Consider the following 25,974-nt stretch of genomic DNA (forward strand, 5'->3'; position numbering starts at 1 on the left):
AAAAGTCACTTAAGCCACACCTCTTGCAGTCCTGGCTCTGTCCTTGCATGACTTAAATGCTTTCCTGCTCTCCTCCAATTTCTCGCTACCCTCCTCTCTTTCACTGCTTACTATGTCTAATACGCAGCACTCAGAAACTCCCATACAGGGCCTACTATTTGCTACTATTATGTCTTGTGAGATGTTTCTTTGATTGCATTAGTCAATGTGTGTTTTTTCCCAAATACCAACATCCAGGGTCCACTATGTGTAAAGTAAGCCTGCCCGGAACAAACTATTGTATGGTATATCTTGATTTTATATATACCACTGTATAAAATTGTTTGATGTGGAGCTTTTCTCCCCGGGCCTCTGCTGTAAATGGACCTAGTTCCAGTCGGACGTTCCCAGCAAACAAATGTAAAATAAATAAATAAATAAATTTTGGGATCAGAACATGTTGAAGGCATTGTAGCCTTGTATGGCCAGGATGCTCTATGCTGCCTTGAGCCACATCTCAGTGACTGCACAGACATCAGCATCTTTGAAGGTGAGTAGTGCTTCCAGGAGGTGCAGTTTTCTGTTGAGGCTCCTAGTGTTAAACAGCATAACCTTCAGTTTGTCTTGAGTGGATTTATTTATGTCGGGAATTTTTCTTTTGTTTTGACATTGTCTAAAAAAGGTACTATGGTTGAGGCAAGTATCTTTGCCAGTATTCAAAAGCCTTCAGGAGACAGGTGAAGACCATCTCTGGCAAAGCAGTGTGGTCTGTTGACCATGTTTTTTCAGGCTGACAGATACTGGAACCCATTGGATTGACACTAGAAGCTAAGCCAATTATCAAAGTCAATCTTTTTTGTCTGTATTGCGGCATCATCCTGGGTGAAGGTAAAATGCTACTTAGTGTTATGGACATACCTGCTAGGACACATAATCTGAGCGTTCAGTCATGTCTCTCTTCATAGAGTCCAGAGAGGTATGTCTCAAGTCATTCACCCCAGTATGTACTATGACAAAGTCATAAAAGTAATTGTTGTTGAGTGACTTGACTGCGTGCATGATTTGATGGATCCTGGCACCTGAGTGGCAGCTAACCATGACTTTCTCCTTGTCCAGCCTGGTGAGGGGGACATCTGTGTGTCTTACTATGGAATCACCTATGTCCAAGACATTAGGTTTTGAGGTGCTTTGCCTTAGGGACTTATTTGTTGAGACACTTGTATATGTGGGGTTCCTATCGTGTGATCGAAAATTGTAAACGGCGAATGAGTATTGAGCAAACCTGATTGGTCGAAATGTCAAAGTGTTGCATGCGTAACATGGAAATCGCCATAGGGAATATTTTCCCTTTACTTCAATGCAGTGCAATCTCAGAGTAGGACTATTTAAGTAGCGGGGGTGTGGGGGGTGCTGGGGGGCTTGCCCCCCTGCCTACAGCATTTAGGTAAGTATAGTTTTTTATTTTTATTGTTTTATTATATTTTCAAAATTTCAAATATCGCTCATATGGTGTTCGATGTTTGAAACTTTTGAAAGTATAATATAGACCCATATATGTGTTGCTATATGAAGTGGGGTCTGTTCATATGCCAGTATGTGTGATCTGTTTGCACTTGGGAGGTCTCTGGTCCTTTGATAGGCTTTTAGTGAGAACCTCCGCATAAGTGGGTCTATGTGACTTGACCTTCTCTTGTGTGAGAGGAGGGTTGTGTATGCTGACAACCTACTTGATGTCTTGTTTATTGTTACATGAGAGGACTGATTCCAGTGTCATGGTATAGTTACATCTCTCACATACTGTATTTATTTGTGTAAGGAACAAGTGATTGTCAATATACATGAGGCAATTACTACATTGTCTTAGGATGCCCATGTCAATCAGGCTAACTGGTGAAATGTTGGGAAACAGGCTGTCTATTGGAGCAAGTTAAACCATAAGTGCTAGCTGGGGAGTGGGCAAGTTGGATTAGTTTTTGCTCTAGGTCTAATTCGACTAATTAAACAAGAGGGCTTATTCTGTTGAGGATTAGGGGTAAAGGAGTGTGGTGATGCTGCTCAGTGCTCAGCTGAGTTGTCTGCAGTGCATAAGTGCACAGCTGAGTTGCCTGCAGTATAGCAGGGAAACTCTGGAGGGTTCAACTGACAAACATCTCAGGAAAAAGTACTTTCTAGGGGCTTGCTACTACACAGGGCACTGCTAATCCCCGTTGTGCAGTGCACAGCTACACATAAATGCCAGGCTTATATACAGGTGTAATTTAAAACTTTTAAACTAGTCTGATAATGGAAAATCGCACAATGATCCTACCTCCAGCAACCCCCAGGTCAGGCAGGGTTATATCCACACTCTTCTGACACAAGGGTTCAGGGGAACCCTATTTAATATAAAATGGCTGAATTTGAGAGTTTAAATGTATAAAAAGTAGGCTACATTCAGCAAGCCTGGATCTAGCCTATGCTATCAAAGAAATATTACAGTGCAAAACAAGTGCAGATAAGCAGGCACAGACAGAAAAAAACAATCAGAAAGGCACAAATTAATGCATTAAAACAGTTAAATGCAGTAGATCAGCACACTTCTGCCACAAGGTTGCAGAAAAACACCTTCTTAATGTGGACACAGCTGGTTCAGTGCCCAAGTGTTACAAGACCACACAAGCTACCTACAACAGCCCTACAACTAACTGATACAATGTAATACAGTGCAATTAACTGCACAGCAGCAGATATTACAGTTTTTTTGAAACTGCTAAAGTACAGTCACAGTATTTAATAGAAGTGCAAAAAAATGTGTAGATCCCTTTTGTGCATTTCCCAACTCAGACAGACCAGGCAAACATCTACCACCACCAGACAAACAATCCCAGTCATCCCAATGCAAAAACAGTAAATGAATGTCCTGAGTAAAATGTTACCACAAACAAATGTAGAAGATAGGAAATGCTAACGCAAACAAATTTAATGATACGGATACAGCAGTGTACTTTAAACAGCTTATAAAAGTGTGATTATTCAATAAAAGTACTTTGATTTGCATACATAAGCCAAGAACCACTCAATTGTACAAAACTTATAAAGGCACTAAAAACAAGATAAGCTGATTAATAAGCCATTCAGCCAATAAAAGTACATGCAGAAATCTCAAATGTTTCACCAATCTAAACAGACCAGGCTACCTCCCAGTGCACTAGAGGGAAAATCCATTGACCTCTTAATGTAAAAACAAGTGCTTGCTAGAGTGAAACAATACACTACTTTATCCAACAGCTATGTAGATAATTGATTCAGATCAAGTAAATCAGTAGAACAGACAATGAGAGGCAAAATGCACTTCTTCAATACAAGCAAAAGGAAAGGTAAATAAATAATTCAATACATCAACAGCAGTGTAGAAAGTGAGGAACCTATTAAGCTCAATTTACAGCAGAGGTGAGCAGCTTAAAAGTCACCAGTTTAAAAAGCAGACCAATGAAGTGGGGGGACACAAGTAGTGAATCCCAGCAGTGCTTTAGTTTATGAAAGCTTGAACTTTTTTAGCAAAAGACAAAGGGCCAGAAATTCACTGACACAAAAGAAAACTAATGATCTTTACTCCCTCCAGAAACTCCTCCATTGATAATACCTCCTTTACTATACTAAGCCAAAATAACACCCCCATTGAAATTGTATCACAAACCAAACTGCTTGGTATCATCATTGATGAACATCTAATATTCGACATCCATATTCAAACAGCCATTAAAAAAAACCCACCAAAAACTAGGACTCCTGTACAGACACAACCGCTACCTTACTCCCTTCACCAGAAAGGCCTTACCCTCCTCCAACCTTCTCTCCTCTCCAAGGGAGCCCCCCTGCTCACCAACCTCCAGCTCAGATTGTAATACAAGCTGGAATCCTACTACAATAAAATCAGTAAATTTGCCACTAACTCCAAAAATTCATCCCATCACTGTTTCTCTGTCCAATCTCTACAATGGCTAGAGCTACTTCACTACCTGAACTTTCTTAAACTCACCACTACCCATAAACTCATCTTCTGACCATCCAGCTGCCCCTCTTGTTCCACCGCCTTAACCTCCTATATTCCAAACCGCTCACTCCAATCAGAAAATCAAAACCTCCTACAAATTCACAAACCTTCCTGGCCTCCTGGTCATCTTCTGCTTTCATACTCCTTAGCCAAACCATGGAACTCACCCCCCTCTCCCTTCGAAATACTCCAAACCATACCAACTTCAAAACTCTCCTATACTCCCACTTATCCTCAAAATGGATATGTCCCTGCTCTTCCCCTACTTGAGCCCCTCCACAAGCATCTATTTCAACACTTACAGTCTCTCCTAACTACCCCTACCTCCAACTCTCCAAACTCTGCTTACTACCAACATCTACCACTCTTCCTAAATTACTAATCTCCACAAATATAGCAGGACTGCTGTTCTGCTCCCATATTCATTTTGTTAGAAATTTATATTTCTAAACAGTTGAATTTCTAATTTTCTGTAAATGTATTCCATAAGGACTAGTCTGGATACAGAATTACTTCTTTACATGAATGACTGCTCACTGTCACTACAGCTACTCTGTAACTAACACATTTCTTCCTACATACTTGCTTACACTCTGCCTGATGTGCATGTTTTCTGTTAATGTATTTCTGCTCCCATTTTATTTTGCAAACACAGAAATCCTTACTTCTGTAAATGTTTAACGAGTTACAGTCTGAATGTAGAATGACAGAATGACTGTCCACTGTCACTACAGCCATTCTGTATTCAAATGTAATTCTTCATATGTGCTTGATGGTACTCTCAGCATGACGTATATACTCTGCTTGATATGCATGCTTGTTATTGCCTATGGAGCTTTTCTCCCTAGGCCTCCACTGAAAACGTGTTCTTCTTGGCCCAGTGGACTTCCCTGGTCATCAAACTGAAATTAATAAATAACTAAATAAATAAATAAATAAATATTTAAGCAGCACTCAAGAGACAATTAACAAATGGAAAAAACGTGAAATGTGCAGCCTAGATAATTTAAGTCTATCTCCCACTTAGAGCCAAAACACCAGGCCAAGCAGATTTCTTAAAAGAGAAAACAAAATGGAGGAGGTAAAACAGAAAGCAGCTCTATCACAGACAAAAAATATAGGTTTACTTTCCTCATGCAGCAGGGAATTCCCAGCAGTGCTTTAGTTTCTGCAAGACTGAAATTGCTTCAAAAAAGCAAAAATGTAATTTGATAGTCTATTCCATGTATCAGCTATTCTCTCAATAGATATCCAATTAGTATACATCTCATTCCTATAGAATCTTGTTTTTCTCTCCAAATCTTTTGGGTTTCTAATGCCATGATGGGAATGGACCCCATTCCTAAGTCAAAGTGTTATTAAAGTTCATGAAATTAGTATTATTTCAACTGATGTTAGCCAAAAGTGCTCTTCGCAGCACCGGTAATGTGCCCAGTAATGACTCCTTCTGCAAGTCATATGGAATTACATGTATCATTAGCATATCTAGATATGACTATAAATTGTTTTATGACATCCATTGCTCCTACTACTACTGGGACTATCTTGGTATCCTTCTTCCACATTGTTCTCATTTCTGCTTGCAAATTCTGGAATTTTAAGTCTTTGTGTCTCTCTGTACATAAGACACTGTATTCACAGAGTGTAGCAATTTCAATGATCAATGATAATTGTCTTCTTTTTATGGACTACTATATCTGGTTTTCCTGCATCTATTTTTTAACTGTTGTTAATGGGAGATCCCATGTAAGATAACCTTCATTTTCTATAATGCTTTATGGCTCATGTTTTCAATGCTTCTCAGCTATTTCAATATTATAATGTTTTCACATTCCCCAATGCAACAGTCTTGTCACATTATTATGCCTTTCAATATACAGGCCTCCTGCCATTAGTGAATCCCACCCAGTGCTGTGGTAGCATTGTCGCCTCACAGTAAGACGTTGTCCTGTTCGATTCTCAGCTAAAGCGTCTTCTGTGTGGAGACATGCGTGAATGGGCATACCTGCATTGAAGGTTGTGCGTCAGGGCTGGCAACTCGGTACGTAAAAATCTACTGCCAATCATTAGCAGACCGGAATTCTGCTGTGGCGACCCCTAACCGGGAAAAGCCGAAAGATACAACAACAACCCAGCAACAAGATGTGCAACTGTTTCCAATTCTGTTTCATGAAACCTCCATTTATCTGTTTCTCTGATGTGTTCAATGGACTTTGTAAATCAATGTGTCCTTAGTCCACTATTATGGGCCTCCAATATTAACCTTTCATCTTTTGGTTTAAATTCACCTCTTCTTAACCATTCCTGCATCAGATCCTGATCGACATGAGGTTGTTCCTGGAGTTGTCTGTGCTTGCAACAATATTTATGCCTTTTACACATTTCTTGCCTTCTCATCTGATTCTTCACCTGATATTCTTTCTTCTGTTTTTAGAACATTCAGTTGCTGCCTGATTTGTGTCTACTTCTGGTTTGATTTCTTTTCCCGCTTGACACCAATATGCTTCTGCTAAATTAAGCAGGGATGTCATCTTAGACTTGTTCTCCTCATGTATTAAAAGTTTCACTATGTTTGGGCCTTGTGAGGTCAGCAGATAATACATGTAATCAATTTTGAGGTGGGAAATACATCCTTCAGAACAGGGAATGCATAATCATGGTATACACTGATTTTTATAAATTATTTGATAAGCATGAAGCATTTTTCTTGTTTTCCTGTCCAACTGAATCAATGCCTTTTGGAGCCAGTCAGTCAACCCCAAACTGTAAGTTAAAACAGAAAAAGCAAATTGGTTTATAGCTTGTATTTTTTCCTACATGTCAGGGTGTTTTCAGTATTAATTTTAGTCTTCTAAAATATTCTTTAAGAAGCTTTATTCGCATTTGTTCATGTTTTATTGTCAGTTCTTCATCAATTCCCAAATATGTATGCACTCCGTACTGCTCAAGTTCCTTTATATCACATTTCTGTCTCAGACTGATATTTTCTTGATGCTGTAACTTTCCTGCTTTAAATGTCGCTTTTGCACATATATAAAGACCAAATGGCATTCTTACATCACCTGAGAAAGTTTTGACCACATGCAGTTGTGCTTTCAGTTCTTCATCTGATGAACTATACAATTTTAAATCATCCAAAAATAGAAGATGAGAAGTCTTTACACTTTGTTTTATGTAAGCCAAATTGTAACCATGACCGAATCTGTTAAGTAGACAGCTTAATGGGTTAAGGGCAAGACAAAAGAACAGCAATGACAAAGAGGTTTGCCACTGTTTTATAGTCACTGTAATCGATCAATGTAGTGTGTGTCTCATACATTTGTAAGCACGCCTTTATCCATGAAGGTGGGATGCTTTTTATAGTCTATCCATGCCATACTTAGATTCTTTCCTTTTTTTACAATTCTCCACTATGATGTTATTTAAGAACAAATGATCCTTAGATGTTAATACTTTTAGCCAGAAGTTAGGTACTGCAAATGGGACTGGGGTTTTCCATTTAGGAGCTTTTCTTAATTTTGTTTCAATTCCCAGAGGAAGTGTTTCACTTACAATGACAGCAAGTCTTTTGGAATTAGGCCTATAATGGTATGCTAAGTTCATGGTGAAGTGTTCTCAGGTCATAATTACTAATTCCTTCTCCTCCCAGTGCTTTGTTTGGATCCAGTTTGTGTAGTTTTTTTTCAATATAATCTAATTTGATTTTAGTAAATTAGGTTACCTGGATGTCACAAGAACAATTTATCACCCCCTTTGGGAAGCCAAACTTTTTTGCATAAGATTTTCTAAATATATTTATAATCTGTTGTGTCTGGGATGTGTTGGTGAATAGATTTTAAAATCTATACACAGTTTATGCAGCTATAAAATGGTTTCCTATTATTCTCAACATCTTTATATACATTTTCTTCAAATGTTTCTTGATCTTGTCTCACACTGTTTCATTTTTCTGACCAGCTTGTTTATCTCCATTTTTTCAAAGTCATAGTTCAGCATCTTTTCCATTTCTTATATTTTTGTCTCTCATCTTAATCAAATATCTTGTTCATATGGGAATATAATGTCCTGAAGTTGTGTGCCTAGATCCTGATACTAAACATTTGTTTTGATTTTTTTTGCATTTAAACAATTTTTTTTTATAACTTTCCACATTCTGTAGTTTTTCCACTGAATGTATCACTCCAGTTAGTTTTACATTGTGACTATTTCCTTCCTTATAATCCATTATTAATCATCTATGCATTGGTTTAGATTTCAGTTTGGAAAAATTAACTATCAACATATTAACCTTTATAACCCCATAATCACTGCACATGAACAGTGGTAAAACTTGACATGAATTAACATTCATTTATTTAGGAACTCAAACAATATCTAGTATGTTCCTTTCCCTGGTAGGCTTTTTATACACTGAAGCAATTATTGGACATGAACATACATTGTAAATAATTTCCTTATTAATGTTGTTGAATCAATATTATTCCAGTCTGCTTTAGGTAAATTAGGTCCCCAGACACTATTGTTCTTCCCTCATGTGCTTATCAATGTTTTTCACTGTAGGAAGAAAGGGATATCTTGCAGACAAGAAGATTTACTTTGATTTATATATGGGTGTTAAAAAAATTCTAGACTGTTTTAAAACACTAGGAGTTAATTAAAGCACACAATCATAGTTTAGAAAATGAAAAAAGCATGGATTTTTTAAATATGATTATACAACATTATTGAAACAAATGAAATAGAGAAACAAGTTTATGTATCAGATATAAATGAGCAAATTAGAATGCTGAAGAAAAATAAATAATGGCATTACTCCTGAATTACCTAAGTTATTACCTCAAAATGTTTTATCACTTTTACAGAACAGTGTTCACAAAAATTAAAACTACATTTAGCATATGTATATCATGGAAATATACAATAATTTCTCCTTTATTAAAACAGGATAAAGAACCATCACTATTTTGTCCTATAGAACTATATCATTACTGAAAGTTGATTATAGTTTTTTATGTCAATCCCTGCCAAAAAAGTAAAAAATATACAACACTAATAGAGGAAGAACCAAACTGGCTTAATATTAAATAAGCTTAATATTAAATAGGCAAAGGATAACATCAAATTAATAATTGTTTTAACTATGCTAATAACAATAAATTAACTAGATAAAGGCTTTGATTAAGTCAAATCTTATTTAACTAAAGTATAAGAAATATATACATTTCCAAGTAATATTAAATCTCTTATTAATCATTTTATCAAAAGTCATTCTCATATTTAAAATTATGATTCTTCATTTCAGGAGGATGGGTTGTCTCATGTCTCTTTTATTATTTGCTAGGGCTATTGAGCTTCTAACCAATTACATAAAACTTAATGATATGGTAGGATTTAAAATAAATGCTCAGTATACTTCCAAAAATCAGTCATTTGCCAGTGATACACAGTTGACAATATGTACTATATTGTTTTCACTAACAAATACAGAGAATTCATCAATAAATTCATTAATATATTTTGGTCTGATGTCAGGTCTAAATTTCAGTCAAAAACTAACACCTTATTAGTTAACAAAAAATTAAATTATTTCATGAAAACAAACAGTGAATTTAAACTGGATAGTATGTCAGTTAAATATTAATGGGTTACTGTTACATTCTAAAGAAAAGTAATAATAAATTATACAATAAATTTAGACAAAATAATAACACATAAAAGGAATACGTTATTTGTCTATCAAAGTTTGTTTTAATCAAAATGAGTATGTTACGCAAAATACTAAATGTTAAGCAAACATCTTTTTGAGTTCCTTCTAAAGAACACATCAAACAATTTAATGACATTTGTTATATGAACAAAACAGAATGAAGTGGAAGAAATACACTAGGTGGAAACACAGAATTAGCACTTTCGTTCTTTACCTTTAATACCAAACCTTCTTCAGGAACACAAATTCAAAATGATAAAAATTCAATTAATATACTATAGCCTCTGAGACTGCATTAAAGAACACTGCTCAGCCATCAAGCACAAAGATTTTAATAATGCATTAGCGGAGAACAGTTGGTATTGTTTAGGTTTTACTGATTTTAAGTTTATTGTTTTGGAGAATGTTTCTAAATTTATTGGTGATGTTAACCTGCTGTTAGAAGTTAAAGAACTGAGATGGCAAATTTTATTACAAGCAGACATATCCCCTGGCCTGAATGACAACTTCAGTATCAGGTGTGTACTGAAATGGGCCAAGTAGGAAGTGGTGTTGCTTAGGTTTTTTTTTAAATTCATTGATCAGGCTACAGTATAAAAGCACTTTTGTTCTGCAGTTGTGTTGGATTTAAATAGCCTTGCACTCTTCCTCCTTGTTGATACTGTACTGCTGTTCACTTTTGATTTGTTGACTTAGTGGTACTAAGTTTAAATAATATTGCATAATTGCACCTTCTAGCTTTGCTACTGTTATTATTGGCATTATTTAAGATAATACTGCAGTGTTTTCTTTTGCTCATTCTAGGTATATACAAATGTGTTTATTATCTCAGCAACTAACTGCACTCCTTGATCACTGATATTGTTGAAGTTCTGCTTATTCTAATTACTATAGTGTTACCATATTTAAAGTTACTGCTCTACAGTACCACAGTAGAGAGTACAAGGTTACCCATGTGGTACTCTTATTACTTGACTGACCTCTATACTGTTACTGCATTTGAAACTACTCATTTACATTATCTGCAGCTATTACAGTTCGGCATCCATATCCATTGAGTTCGACTACCCATTGTTCATTGTTTTTACTAGCTAGGTAAAAATCACATTAGCATATTAGGTAAAGATGTATGGTTAATTTTGCCACTGTTACTGATTTCCTTCTTGACCCTACATAGTCTAGCACTTTCACTTTTTTTGTTTTTGCAAATTGTGACTACTACAGTAGTGGCAGTTCATTTCTTATCCTTTATCCTAGTTTATCACCTTTTTCTAGTCCAGTCAGTTATCCTCTTCTTAACCTGTCTTATATCCTTTCATCTGTACTGGGCAGAATGGAATCTCAGTCAGCTGTTTCCCTTTCTGTAGCCAGCCTGATAGCATTAGTTATTTTGAGACAATGTAATAACTGCCTCATGCTTATCAAAAACTCATTTTTGCTACCTCACAAAGATTCAGTACGTCAGAGGTGTTATGTATTTAGTTAACTTGGAAGCTACCTTCTCACCTCAGAACTCATTCAGAAAGCACAACACATATACACACATACAGCATTGAGTACTTCCACTAAACCAGCTTATGCTGAGATTGTTAAGAGAACACTGCTTAAGCATCCAAGGCTAAAGACGAAGAAATATCATACATTAGTAAAAACGGCAAAACATCCATCTTCACCTTTCACATCTACTCCTAAGATGCATACCTCAGAGTAACAAGGTTGCAGATTTCAAACCCTTATTGCCTGCTGAGACTGCATCAAACATACTGAGACTACATCAAACCGTGGTGATGTTTTAATAACAAGTGACTGTTGTAAGGCATATGGACAGCATGTTCACCAGGCTGGATAAGAATAGGGTGATGCTCGTCCTTCTGGAGACAGGAGCCAGGATATAACAAGGCAGTTAGACCCTCCATCCTGACAAATATGATTATGACCTGATAGTGGTCCATGTGGGGCTGAACAACCTTAGACACACTTCCCAGAGAGACATGCAGAAGGATATGATGGAGCTTGCTATGCACGTGTCTGAGGCAGGAAAGACAGTGGTCTTTAGTGATGTTTTGACATCACCCAGAATGATGCCAAGATTCAAAGATAAGACAGTTGGTTTTAACAATTGACCATGTAGCTGCTGCCATTCTAGATTGGATCCAGTATGTGTCAACTTCAGATAAGATGGCTGACAAGTCTTCCTGCTTTGCCAAGGATGGCCTTCACCTCTGTTACTAAGGCTTTTGTATTCTAGCTAAAGCCATTGCTGTCCCCAGTTCATTTTTTAGGTAGAGTCCATCTGATAGACATTCCAACGTAGTAAATTCTAATTTGGAACACATTAATGTGGCACTACTGCCAGAAGTCTTAACAAAACGTGCCCAAACCAAAGGCTTTCTTGCAATTTGAACACATTCATATAAGTACAGTTCGAGAAACATGGTTTCAGAGCAATGAAAGCACCCAGTCTGTTCCTAGATTTAATGCCTATCACGTCCTCAGACCCACTGCCAATTGTTGGGAGTATCAGTATTTGTCAAGGAAATAACTCATGCTAGAGTCTTCGGTACACCATATGTGAACTCTTAGAAGTCCAAATCACACTAAACAAAACTAATTACCTCTTTATAGCTAGCTATAGAGCATACATTGTGTACTCTTCTGATCATGATACATATCTTAACACATTTTTTTTTCAGAAATGAATGAGGTTTTAGATGAAAACTGATCAGTGTAGACTGCCTCAACCAATTTCATCTTTGATCTATAGCAATGTACTAATGTCATCATGTTCATATATATAAGTTTTAGGTGTACAACCACAGTCTATGGCAGGGGTAAAAAACCTAAAAAATATACTTTAGAGCAATACAGGTGAGAAAAAACATAAGGTCTCTCTAATGACTAAGTGTGGGACATGTAGGTATTGCCGATTTCTAAATGATGGTCCCTACTTATGTGTCAAGGATTACAAATCTTCTATTTCATGTCCGGGTAAATGCAATTGTAATAGCACTAAATTGGTATATGTGGCAACGTGCACAGCCTGCAATGGGTTTTACGTAGGCAAAACCATTCACAGGCTGTGTGATATAATCTCTGAGCACTTAAGATGTATTAAAAATAAAAATGAACACAACACACGTTATTTCCACAGTAAAGACTGTGTTAATTTTAAAAAAGTTTTTGTTTTTTGTCATAGATAGAACATGGAATCATGGAAGAGGGAGGACTTCAATGCTGAGGTCGAAGCAAAGGAATTGCAATGGCAATTACGATTAAATGCCTGCAATTCACCAGTTTTAAATGATAGCACTACCTTAATGCCCATTTTAAAACTGAGGGCTAATAAAATTTAAGGTTAAATTACATTTAGGTTATGGTTAATAGTTGGATGAACTGTATTTTGTATTTTGTAATTTACATTTTATATTGTTGTCTTCCGTATTATACATTCTTCATGTAATTTTGACAATATATATATATATATATATATATATATATATATTTTTTTTTTTTTTTTTTTTTTAATTGTTTAGGTGATATGTTATGAAGTTGTATTATATGTGTACATACAGATTTTTTATCAACTTGACTTTGTATGGGTATGGGTTTTGTTTAAATTGCTAAGACACCTGAATGATGTCATGAAATTAACTACAGCTGATTGGTGTTGGCAATATGAAATGTTATTTAAACTTCGTTTGGTGTTGTACCAGATGACTCTCAAGAAGCTAGACTCTGATTCTGGCGAAAGCGTTCGGTTATTTGGTACGATTAAAGTACAGTGTATTACCTTGGTGGTCCGGTTATTTATTTTTTTTCACCATTACTTGTGTGTTGCAGGGATGATGTGCCAATAGTATATACTCTGTAGCCATGACATATTGCACTGCAGTATTTTTTCTTCAGTCAACTAAACATTCATATTATTGTTACCAGTCTCATGTGTATGTGTATAAATTTCAGGACTAGATTTTTATGCCCAGTGGATGAACAGGGCACATCCAGGTGTATATGCTCATCGCTACATCTTTCATGGAGAGAGTCAAAAATTTCCAAAAGTGGCCTCTAAAACTTGATAATTTTAGTTACCTGAATATAGACTGGTAAGCATTAACAGTATCTTTATCTTACAATGCAGAATTTACTAATATGATGAACTTAAGATATCTAAGGATAGTGATGAATTTATGTAAAGAAACCTGACAGTCGGTATGTAGATTGTATGATGTGTATACATATAGCTAGAGTTATTTATAAACTTTTTGTTTTAAGATTTTGAGGAGCACTGTGACAACAAAAACAAAAGATAAAAATAATAACAAATTGCCATATGGATAGAAAAAGAAGTTAAGGGTATTATATCACAAGAACATATGTGTACACAACTTATAAGTGATTTCCAGCTAATAGGTTCATAGGGTCATAGATTAGTACTAAGCTAACTGCCCTTGTGAGACATTTTAAGCCTAGCCAATTATCCATTGTGAGACTCAAATAAAAGATTAAATGCCATTATAAAGAAGCTGAAAATGGCTATCAAAACTGAAAACATCAAATCTGAGAACAGTATTGCTTTAAGTGTTGAGTGCTAAAAAGGTGCAATATAAATATGTAAATTCTATATTATCATTACAACATGAAATCAGAACTATCCACAGGAAGAAGTCCAAAAAACGGCTTCAGGATCTGGAGTAGCAGGAGATGCATTCAGTACAGTTCTAACTGGCCGTTTGTACAAAACTTGCACACATTGTATTAATCTGCTTTTCCTGAGAATAAAGTACAGTTTTGTACCTACCATAAATGTAGATGTTCGAAGATCCAGATTGCTGCAGTCCTAACACTTGGGTAGTCCGCTGTCCCAGTCGGCCCGAATACCAAAGTATATGGCTGACGTCGGTCAAGGCGCATTAGTCTGACGTCAGGACGTCAGAGTACAAATGCGCATGACCGACGTCATATCCTCAGTCTTTTCTTGCCCCAGATGTCAGAAGACCCTAAAAAGATAAGGCTAAAACCAAAAAACACCACACACTCCTGCACCAAATATATATACAATATATACAAATTTACAAGAGTATAACCTCACCCACTCATCCACCCCTAAACACAGTGCGGAATATTGGAGGGTAAATTGGACTGCAGCAATGTGGATCTTCGAACATCTACATTTATGGTAGGTACAAAACTGTACTATGTTCTTCATACCACATTGCTGCAGTCCTAACACAACAGTAGAATCCCAAAGCAGAGGTAAGGGAGGCTGGCAAATCATAAGGAAGCAGGAGCTGACAACATGCCCTGCAAAATAGCCGTGGCAAAACCAGCCCTAGATTTAGAGTAGAGAGGAAGGTGGTAATGCTTAGAGAAAGTATGCACTGAACTCCAAGTAGCTGCCTCCAAAATATCCTTAGTTGCCACCCCTTAGAAATGCTGTTGAAGTGGCAGTAGCCCTAGTGGAATGAGGCCTAATCCCAGCTGGAATCTCCTTGCCATGATGGGAATAACAAAATGCAATGCAAAACCCAATCCACTTAGAAATAGTTTGTTTTGACACAGGCTTGCCCTGAGAACTCAAAGCAAAAGAAACAAACAACTGCTGAGACTGCCTAAAATCCTTAGTCCTGCTTAAATAATAGCAACTGCCTGTGTACATCTAAAGTGTGCAAAATCTTTTCCCCTTATTTTGGGGATCTGCATAAAAGGTAGGCAAATGAATAGTTTGGTTTAAAGCCACACTAGAAACCACTTTAGGCATAAAGGAAGGATTAGTGCGTAAAGATACCCTATCCTTATGAAAAATCAGGAAAGGCTCAACCGCCATAAGGGCCTGCAATTCAGACACCCTTCTTGCAGATGTAATGGCTAACAAAAAGCAGTCTTCCATGACAAATATTTCAATTCAGCAGTAGCTGCAGGCTCAAGGTTGTAGAGTGAGTTTCTCCAACACAAAATTGAGGTCCCAAGCAGGAGTAGGAGCTCACGTGGGGTCTTATATTCTTTGCCCTCTAAGAAATTGCTTGAACAAAGGATGAGAAAACAATGGTGGGTCACAATCATAGTGAGCTGAAATTGCTGCAGCATGAATCTTAATGGAAGAGAAAGACAAACCTTTGTCCAATAACTCAGTAAGATATTGAAGAGCCACACTCAAATTTGGCTCAGAAACATCCAAATCCTTTGCTGCACACCAAAATAAAAATCTCTTCCATTTTCCTGCGTACACTTTCCTTGTACTAGGTCTTCTGGCTTCCATAATCACATTCAAAACTTGTTGAGGAAGCTGAGACCTGCCATGGTTCAAAACAGAATAAGCCAGGCTGTTAGATGAAGAGAGTGAAGCTTGACATTGAGCAGATGCCCGTCCTTCTGAGACAATAGGTGTGAAATCAAAGGTAAGGGCCATGGAGGCTTCCTTACCAGACTCCTCAGCAATGGGTACCAGTGCTGCGAGGCCAATCTGGAGCTATTAAAATCATCCTTGGCTTGTCTTGTCTGACCTTTAGAAGTACCTTTGGGAGGAGAGGCAGAGGTGGAAAGGCATACACATGAAGATTTTTCCAACTGAAAGAAAGAGCATCCACTTTCCAGGCTGTGTGATGAAACCTGCAAAACTTTGGCAGCTGGTGGTTTAGTGGAGAAGCAGATCTATGTCTGGAGTTCCCCATGACACTGTCAATGTCTGAAATACATGAAGATCCAGTTTCCACTCGTGGGGATCCATGATTTGCCTGCTTAACACATCTGCTAAGGAGTTCTGTGCTCCTGGCAGAAACCTTGCTTGAAGATTCAGCTGCTTACGCTGATCTCCCACAAAATCATTGCTTGCCTGCATAGAGGATAAGAATGTGTTCCCCTTGTTTGTTGATGTACCACATGACAGTTGTGTTGTCTGTTAGAATCAACAACTGCCCTGGAAGAAGTAAATCCTTGAAAGCCAGTAATGCAAACTGGACTGCTAACATCTCCTTCATGTTGATATGTAGATGCTGCAGTCTGGCAGGCCACTTGTCTTGTATCCACTTTCCATTCAGATGAGCTCCCAAGCTGTGTCTGAGGCATCTGTCATTAGAATCTGACTCGCCTCTGGCGGGTCACAGAGAGTCCCTTGTTTAGGTGACATTCCTGAGCCCACCACAAAAATTCCTTTTGAATGCAAGGTATTATTTGAATGACAGTGTCCAAATCCTGGCAGTGCTGTGTCCATACACTCTTGAGATACCATTGTAGCTTCCTCATATGCAGTTTGGCATTGGGAAGCACCAGAATACAAGATGCCATGAACCCTAAGGCTTGAAGGACTGTCCTTGCAGTCAGCCCGGACTGATGAGATAGTTGATGGAAGTAAAGAAAGATTCTTTTGTTTGTCCGGGGTTAAAAGGCCATCTGGGTTGCTGTATTCAGTCTCACACCCAGAAAGCACATGTCTTGAGAGGGTACTAGACTGGACTTTATTTCGTTCACAGAATACCCTAGGCATCTTAGCACTGCTATCACATATTCCAAATGCTGAAGAAGCACGTCCCTTCCTTGAGCCAGAATCAGGCAATCGTCCAAATAAGGATAGATTTGTATTCCTTTTAGCCTGAAGAAAGCTATCACTGGAGCCAGAACCTTTGTGAATACAGTAGATAAGCCAAAGGGCAATGCAGAGAACTGATAATGAGAATTCCCAGCTAAAACGCAGATATTTCCTGCAAATTAGTCTGATAGGAACATGAAGGTAAGCTTCCTTGAGATCCAAAGTTACCATCCAGTGATCTTTGCCCAGCAGAGGTAAAAGCTGTTGTAACGTCAACATTTTGAACTTGGGAATGTCCAGATAAGTGTTGAGGATAGACAGATCCAAAATTGGTCTCCAAGTGTTCCCCTTTTTTGGTACTAGGAACAGGCGAGAATAAAATCCTAGGCCCCTTTCTGGCACAGGAACCGGCTGAATGGCCCCTATTTGGAGCAACAGAGAAATTTGCTTGTGAGCCTCTTTCCTTTGTTGAGGAGGAATGTCTGGCATGCCTTTGAAAGGAGGCAAGGTATGGAAATAAAACCTGTAACCGTGGTGAATGATATCCAATACCCATCTGTCTTGGGTAATTAAACTCCAGTTTTCTTTGAAAAGTGCCAACCTTCCTCCCAAAGGTGCTGCCAGACGAGAAGATTCTGGCAGCTGAAAAGGCAGGTCATTGTGTCTGTTTACGAAAGGACTGACCCCTGCCCTCACCAGAAGACTGAGCAGGTGAAATCCCTGTTCTAGGCCTAAAAGACCCTTGAGCTCTGCCTCTACCACGTCTAGACCTACCCCTAGACTGGGAATCATAAGCAGGATATGTCCACCCCTTGGTAGGCCAATTTCTACTAAACTGGAGGCTGAACCTGCAAAAAATCTTTAACAGTCTGCATAGACTTAGCCTTGTCTTCCATTTTCTTTAGAACTGCTTCCACAGGCGAACCAAACAACACATCAGATTGTAAAGGAGCATCTAAAATCCTTGTTTTCACATGCTCAGCTAAATTCTGATCCCTCAACCAGGCGTGCCTGCGAAGAACGAACCAGTGGCAGCCACCAAGAGGCCTGCACAGCATCAAAACCACATTGCAAAGAATGCTTACCCACCTGTTCAGAAACATGAACTAAATCCTGCAACTCTTTACACTCAATACCTTCCGCCAAAGCATCTACCTTAGACTTTAATTGTGAAAGGAGATAATTTTGGTATTTCAACATGTGAAACTGGCAATTCAAAGCTCTCATGGCCAAAGTGGAAGAAGTATACACTTTCTTTCCCCATCTATCCAAAGCCCTAGCCTCTTTATCTGGAGGAACAGGATTTTTAACAACAGAAGCCTTAACACCTTTAGGCCCCTGTGAAACAGTTTCTGGGTCTGCCCTAGGACTCTTAAAAGATACTTATGAGCTTCAGGCACCCTATAATATCTATCCGGTTTAACTGGAGCAGGAGGCAAAGAGTCAGGGTTCAGAGAAGCCTCTGCAAAAACATCCTCTACCACATCTAGAACAGGAGGTATAGCTAAAGGCCTATGCTGGGGTAGAAACAAAATTCCCTAAGCCTTTTCCTGGAATCAGAGAAATCCTGGCCTTCCCATTTAAAATGCTCCCTCATGGAATGAAGAGTCTCTGAAAATGAAAAATCCTCAGGAGGAGAAGCAGAAGGAGTAGAATCATCTACATCAGAATCAGAGTAAGGGAATACTCCTGCAAATCTTCAGAAGACTCAGAAGCATCCGAACACTGCTCAAAACTCCCAAGCTCAGGTTCCACCCTAGGCCTCTTATCAGGAGGGCATAGAACCTCTAATCATTGTAATCAAATCTTCTGCCATCTTAAGCATATGCTTCTAGGTACAGACCCTGAAGAACTAGGGGTAACTCCTGAAACAAAACCTGGCCTGCCCCTGGGAGAAGCCTTGGAAACAGCAGGGAGGGCCTAACCAGGAAGGGAGGGAAGAACAGCTACCTGAGAAGCCCCTTCTGCCTGGCCTACCTCCTGAGAGGTCACATCTTGCAGTAATAAAGTCTCTCCCTGGGATTCCAAAGAAATTTCTGGCTGAACCCCTGGCTCCACCGAGCCCTCTAAAGAACCGGCGTCCGGGATGGGCGGTTCTTCCAACCTAGGCTTAGCTGTTTTGTCCTTGCGCTTTTTGAAAGGGGCGCCGGAGCATCCGGCGGCATTTTATAATTACACCGCTTCCCAAAACTAACCTGGCACAATCTAATCTTCTCTTTATAGTGCGTTTGTTAAATCTAGCACAAGGCGACAGCCAACAACGTCGTGCTCAGGCCCTAAGCAAGGTATACACAAGGTATGGTAATCCCTATGAGGTATCTGTTTCCCACAAGAAATACAGTTATTCACTTTTCTGACATCCGGTAAAATACTGAGGCAAGAAAAACCAAAATAATCCCCAACGGGTACTTAGCCAACTTGGATTCGGTCTGAAACTCCGACTTCGGAAAATCTCAGAACGCCAACCTGCACTTGCAAAACTGCTTCTGCATCGGACCATGCGGCAAAAAAGACTGAGGATATGACGTCGGTCATGCGCATTTGTACTCTGACGTCCTGCCGTCAGACTAGGTATTCGGGCCGACTGGGACAGCGGACTACCCAAGTGTTAGGACTGCAGCAATGTGGTATGAAGAACATCAAGAACTATTCTCTAATGTCTCCACAAAATAATCAATAGGCAAAACAGAAGTATATGTCACTGCAGATTAGTGCCTACTACTGTACAACAAAGTACATTTGTGTAAACTGCACTTACCCATAACAATAGATGTTTGAATTCCACACTCCTGCAGTAGCCTTTGGGCTATTATCTCCAAACTCTGGACCCTACCCAGTTCGGGTTTGTAAAAGGCAGATCATGTCTCCTAAACCTGATAGATTTCTTTGAAGCAGTCACCAAAGCTGTAGATGAGGGTAAGGTGGTTCACACCGCCTATCTAGATCTCGCCAAGGCTTTCGACATCATCCCCGACTCTGGAATTATAGATAAACTCACTAAACTAGGTATAAATCCCTATGTCACAAGATGGGTTGCCAACTGGCTCACTGACAGAACCCACACTGTGAAAGTAGCAGACTCTAAATCCAACTTCAGACCAGTGACAAATGGAGTACACAGGGTTCAGTCCTAGGTCCTCTCCTGTTTGGTATCTACTTCTCTGAAGTACAGGCAAACACAGAACGTCTTTGGCTAACAAAGTTTGCAGATGACTGCAAACTAGGAGCCATAATCAAAACTCCTAACAATGTGGACATCCTACAAAAGGGCCTCACTGAGACAGATGCCTGGTGTCAAAGCTGTGGCCTCAAGCTCAATGCCAAAAAGTGCATTGTCATCCCTTTTGGTAAAAACTCTGTACCCATGAACTACCACATCGGCAGTAGTCTACTTAACACCGAAAGTGTGATAAGAGACCTTGGGACACAGGTGGACAGTAGTCTCTCTTTTGATAATCACATCGCCACAGTAGTCAGGAAATCCTTCTACGTGGCACACCTCATCACAAAAGGTTTCTCATCCAGGAAAAAAGAGGTCATTTTTCCCCTCTACTCATCACTCATTAAACCCCTTTTGGTATGTACCTCATAAGACATCTACAACAACTGGAAAGGCCACAGAAATACCTCACAAAGAGGATTACCGGCCTCAAACAGATGCCCTACGCAGACCGTCTCAAAAAACTCCAGTTTACTCTGCCACATATCACCTACTCAGAGGAGATCTCTGTCTAACATACAAAGCTATTGAAGAATAATGCGTCCAGTCAACAAAGCACACTACTCAGAAAAACCCAAACGCAAACTGTCACAAACTCCACTAACTGACGAAAAACAGGCAGTTTTTAAAAAAACTGTAAAAGATCTTTTTTATTGCATACAAATGTTGAGTGCTTTCACCAACAAGATGTGGGCTTCATCAGAACAATTAAATAAAACTCTGCAGACCATTTAAATACCTTTTTAGCCACCAAAATGTGATTTGAAAAAAACATTCTCTTAAAGAGAATGAACACTGTTAAAAAATCCCCATTAAAATAATGTAATGTATTACAAAACATACTCCATGATATCAGAAGCACATCACATATAACTATCCTAAACTCTAAAAACTATATACTATATGAATAATTATCCCCCGGATTCACAAATCCTCCATGTAAGACTTAATAAGTCTTACTCAGAGGCTGCAGATGAACGGTATGACGTCAGCATGGCATGAATATTCATGAGGGCACGCTGACTCAACCGTAAGTCTTACACGGACCGGGTAGGAAAGCAGGGGGGTGTCCGACTGCCGAGCAGTCTAAATGGCCACGCCCCTGCAAGGTTTGGAAAAGGAAAATTAAAGTACACAAGAGCGAGTCTGCTCAAATGTCCTTGCACCCAACACCACACTCCTTGTAATCCCCCATCACAGTTATGAATAGTAAAAAATTAATTTTATTTTTTTTTAAATTCCCGAAATAGCTGCCCATATTTGCACGTGTGCGCGGGTGTGCCCATTGCTTAGTTGCAGCTAGCAATTCCGACATGGACGAGCATAAGAAAGAATGTTTATGCAAATCCCACCAAATAGCAATACCGTAATGGTAGAGCATTCGCACAAAGAAGAGGCATTCATGGTTCGAGTCCCACCACTCCCCTTCTTATTTATGTTTTAAATCAGTACATGGAATAATACCTGACACATATGATTAAAATATCAGTAAAAAGCAGTGAAATGGCCAATGTATCAGTGAACAAAATATTACATTTTAAAGGATCCTGATATATAATTGCTTGCAGTTAAGCAGCGCTTTATCCAGTGCAATAGAGTTGCCCATAGTTTAATAGCGCTTTACCCAGTGCAATAGAGTTGCCCAAAGTTTAAGAGCGCTTTACTCAGCGCAATAGAGGTGCCCATAGCGAAATAGTGCTTTAACCAGTGCAATGTGTTTGCGCGGACGTGCGTACCGTGCCAACCAGGGCACCATGGAGCAACATAGAGCAAAGTTGCTTAAATGCAGCCACACCCCCTAGCCTGTCTGGACAGTATGAAAATAAAATTAATGACAAGGTTCGAACCCAGGACTCTGTGCATCATAATCAAAGCACAGAACCACTAAGCCATGACAACTTAGGAGAAACAGCCATTGTTAACATACATATACTTAGTAATGGTAGATTAACCATTACTAAGCAGGTCTGCAGTCAGCCGAGAATTTTCAAAAATGGCCAATAACAAATAAGTGTGGGAAATGCGGCATATTTAAGCCCCATAGGTGGGAATACTCGCCATAACTGATTGTAGCTCACATCTGCAGTTAGAATGGCTGGTGCTGGGGAGGGTTCACGCTTCCAAGCGCAACGCTGGGGCATCAAGGAGTCGAAATACATGGTTTGGCTCCTTGTCCACCGTCATGAGTCAAGACTTCTGCAGGGTCAGTTCCAAGGGATGGAGTACAAGGCAGAGGCTTGGAACCAGTTAGCTCATGACCTCACCAGTGGCACAGGCATTCCTTGGACTGGTCCGTCACCACCATGCAGACCTGAGGAGACGGAAGCAGGACCGCCTGAACCAATGGGAACAGGAGGCCCGTGGGATGCAGGATGCCCTACAACTGAGTAGGTAGCCATGGAATGCAGTATGTAGTATTGATAATTGATTCTGTATAACTGATAGGTATGTCTCAATATCCCTTAATTTACTTTACAGCTGCAGGTGACCATGCTGCAAATCAGCAAGCCTATGCAGATAGGCTGCTAAGGCTGCGCCACCAGGCAGGTTAGTGATTATTCTGCATGTATTGTTATATAAAATAGGGGAGAGAGCATGAAATAAAGTGTTGTAGTCCAATAATACAGCCATAAATGGCCTGAATAAGTCCTCTGCATGTACTGTCAAGATAAAAAAGTCAGAGAGCCAGAAAAAGAGTGTAGTAACCCATTAAGAAAGGTAACATATGTCCGGAATAATTTCTCTGCAGGTACTGTCATATAAAATAAGTGAGTGAGCCTGAAAAAGAGTGTTCTAACCTATTAATAAAGGTATAATATGTCTTGAATATGTCTTCCATATGCACCGTTATAACAAATAAAGGAGTGAGCCTGTGGAAAAGTGTGTAATGTCATTAATAAAGGTCTAAAACCTGGAGTGTGTCTGTGTCACTTAGTTTGAAATGTTGTTGTACCCTTCCATTATACAAATAGTACTTTTTAAAAAGTGCTGGCAACCCAGAGTTGTGCAGTCCCATATAAAGTGGGTGATGGAAGTGCTAGTAGCTGTGAAGCATATATACAGTCCTCAACAGTCAGTTACTGGCTGGCATGCATAAGTAAATCTGGCACACAAGTAGCATGTTAATTTGTTCCCCAGAAATGTGAGTGTGTGTCACAAAATGCAGGGTTCTGTACAAATAGAAGTGAAAATGTCATGTGAAAACATCCAGATATGTAGATAAAGAAATATAAATGCAATCAAGGAATATGTAGCAGTAACATCTGCATCTTGGACAGTTAGTATGTCAGATATAGGTCAGGCATATATTGAACTAGCCAAACCCATTACACAACCTAATGCATGGTGGCAAGTGTAATAATACATGTAGGGGATATACACTTGCAGTCACTAGGAATGTAGTGTAGACTAAAAGTAATTATAAGATGTTAATCGAGGTTTTTTTCTACACCCTACTGTATGTGCATAAACCATGCAATTCCACACCTCAATGGGTATGTGTAATCTTAAATATTTGTTGGGACATATGTCCTATTGTTCTATAAATATTTACATACACGTTGATGCATGTGCCCTGTTCAAACACCACAATCATGGTGGCCTGTTGCTACCAAACATCCCTGCATGCTGTTGGAATATCCACTGTCGTTCAATATATGCATGTGTTATGATTGCTGTTCAACTGTTGGAATCTTGGTGTGTTGGGTTAATGGGAATATTACTGCATGCTGTTACAACTAATCTGGAATGCTGTTGTTTATGTTGTAATTAAACACACCTAATCACAGAACATATGGGAAGGCCGGTCCCAGCGGACCCACCTGTCCCTCCTCAGCTGGCGAGTGCACCTGGCACCAGCAGGGCTGGTGCCCAGCCCGGACTCCCCTCCTCCATTGGTCCTGTGCCACCTTCGGGTGGAAGCGCTGCAGGGGATGGGGCTCGTCCCCCCGTGCAAGCATGGGTGGAGAAGGGCCACCTGTCACCCTTCAAAGGGTCCAGGCTGTGGTGCGTAGGGAGATCCAGCGTTCAGTCGCTGATCCCCTATGCCAGCTCGAGGCGAGAGTGGCGCGTCTCACGGGTGAGCCTGCCCATCCTACGCAGCCCCCAGCACAGCCACCCACGGGGCTGTGAAGGTGCAGTGGTGACTGCCCATGGGTGGGGATCTCAGTTCCACTGTTACCATCTGTGGGCTCATGGGCTTGCGATTTCCAAACATCCGTCCCCATCAATTGTGTTCACCCACCCCATGTGTCATACACCACCCCTGTATGCATCTTGTCTGTCTTGTCTGTTTACCTCCCCAACCTACCTCCCCGAACATACCTACTTCCTCTACCTCACTTTCCACTCTCACCTGAAAAAAAAAAAGGGCAATCTGTACCCACAAAAAAATTATGCCCCATACATAGCTGAGCATTTCACACACATGTCCACTGGACATGTAAACTGATAATTATCATTGGCAATACAACATACTTTGTTGTCCTCACCCCTCAACCAGGGGTGGAAGGTTCCAAATTTCACTCCAAATTTATTGCATATGCACAGCTGTTGCTGGTAAAGAAATGGGCAGCTATGGACCTTCCCTACACCCGTCCTGCACATCCTGAGCTTGTTTAGCTACTGTCTGTTCCTCTTTGTACCCCCTTTTTCACCACTTTCCTATCTCCCCATTTTCTTTTCTTTAAAAGAAATTAGCACAGGGGTTAGCGGGAGTAAGCACTTTTAAGCAGTAGTAAGCGGGTTTAAGCGAGTGTGCGCTTGTGTGCGCTTAGTTAAGCATTGCTAAGCATCGCGCAAACCCGCGCAAACCCACTTACAACTGCTTAAAAGTGCCTTAGTCACTCTATGGAAGGGCCCTTGTTCTGCTCAGCAGCAAAAGAAAAGACCTCTGCCAGTCTCGAACCCCAGACCATTGACACAATAGACTGCATGAATTACCACTAAGCCACAGCAGATATACAAATAACTTGGTGCTGACATAAATATATCATGCATTACAATGAGGGAATGTAAATGGAAATTAGGAATGGTATAACACAAATCCTGTTCTGTGGGTCTTTACCAGCAGTTGTTGTGGAATTGCATGACATGACTGTGAAAAGAGAACCAGCCATCCAAGCAGGGAATAATGTTACAGTAGCACTTTACAAACACCACACAGTATCAGACCAGGATAAATACTGGCAAAGTTGATTAGGGCAGTGGCCAGACACCCCAACTGTGACTGATTTACAGGGATGTCTCTGATTTGTAAACAAATGTTAGCTGTGCCCCACTGAATCACTCTGGAAAGTACTAACTTTAGGCAGACAAGTGTGGAATCACACGTAATGAATAATCTCAATAGGTGAGAGTAGACACTACTTGCATGTCAGAAAAGGTGTAGGTATACATATGCTCTGATTCCCAAGAAAGTCTCAACTGCAATATGCCTGTAATATATTGCAGGTGTATCTAACGTATATGTACCTTTCACTGAGGCCGTTCAAATACATACTTGAGAGTATCTG

Source organism: Protopterus annectens, chromosome 2.part1, assembly GCF_019279795.1.
Source record: "Protopterus annectens isolate FY-2018-M chromosome 2.part1, PAN1.0, whole genome shotgun sequence".
Classification (NCBI taxonomy): Eukaryota; Metazoa; Chordata; order Ceratodontiformes; family Protopteridae; genus Protopterus; species Protopterus annectens.